This window comes from Amblyraja radiata, chromosome 41 (genome assembly GCF_010909765.2).
Source record: "Amblyraja radiata isolate CabotCenter1 chromosome 41, sAmbRad1.1.pri, whole genome shotgun sequence".
NCBI lineage: Eukaryota > Metazoa > Chordata > Chondrichthyes > Rajiformes > Rajidae > Amblyraja > Amblyraja radiata.
In genome coordinates this window covers 12,139,859-12,140,529 of record NC_045996.1, presented here as the reverse complement: position 1 = coordinate 12,140,529, position 671 = coordinate 12,139,859, and positions in this window count along the sequence as shown.

Genomic DNA, 671 nt, shown 5'->3' with positions numbered 1-671 from the left:
AGAATTTTGTAAATTTCTATAAGATCCCCCCCTCAATCTTCTAAATTCTAGCGAGTACAAGCCGAGTCTATCCAGTCTTTTTTCATATGAAAGTCCTGCCGTCCCAGGAATCAGTCTGGTGAACCTTCCCTGTGTTGAAGTTAATGCAGATTGGACGAGGAATCTTCAGAGCGCATTGTAAGATGGCGGATGCTGAAGGGATCAGGGAACACCTTAGACAAGGATGGTTGGACTTGAGAAGTGTGTCAATATTCTGATGAAAGTTATGTAAATATTTTAAATTATCCTTTATTTTGTATGGAAATATCAAGGGACGGGCATTTTCAGTAATGGTATGTAATTTGCAATGACGGCTTTAATGCGATATTAAGCAAGAACATGTTGGGAATGTTGATGATATCAAAGGAATCTAAATCCATTAGCGGACCGGAACACACAATTACAGAGGCTCTCTTCTTGTAGATAATGCCTTTATAAAAACGCCTAATTGTTTCCATCTGAATTATATTCACAGCTTACGTGTTGAGTTTTGATGTGTGTGTATATATTTATACAATGGTATATGGACACACTGATCTGGTCTGTATTTATTTATGCCTACTATGTTCTGTTGTGCTGAAGCAAAGCAAGAATTTCATTGTCCTATCTGGGACACATGACAATAAACTCTC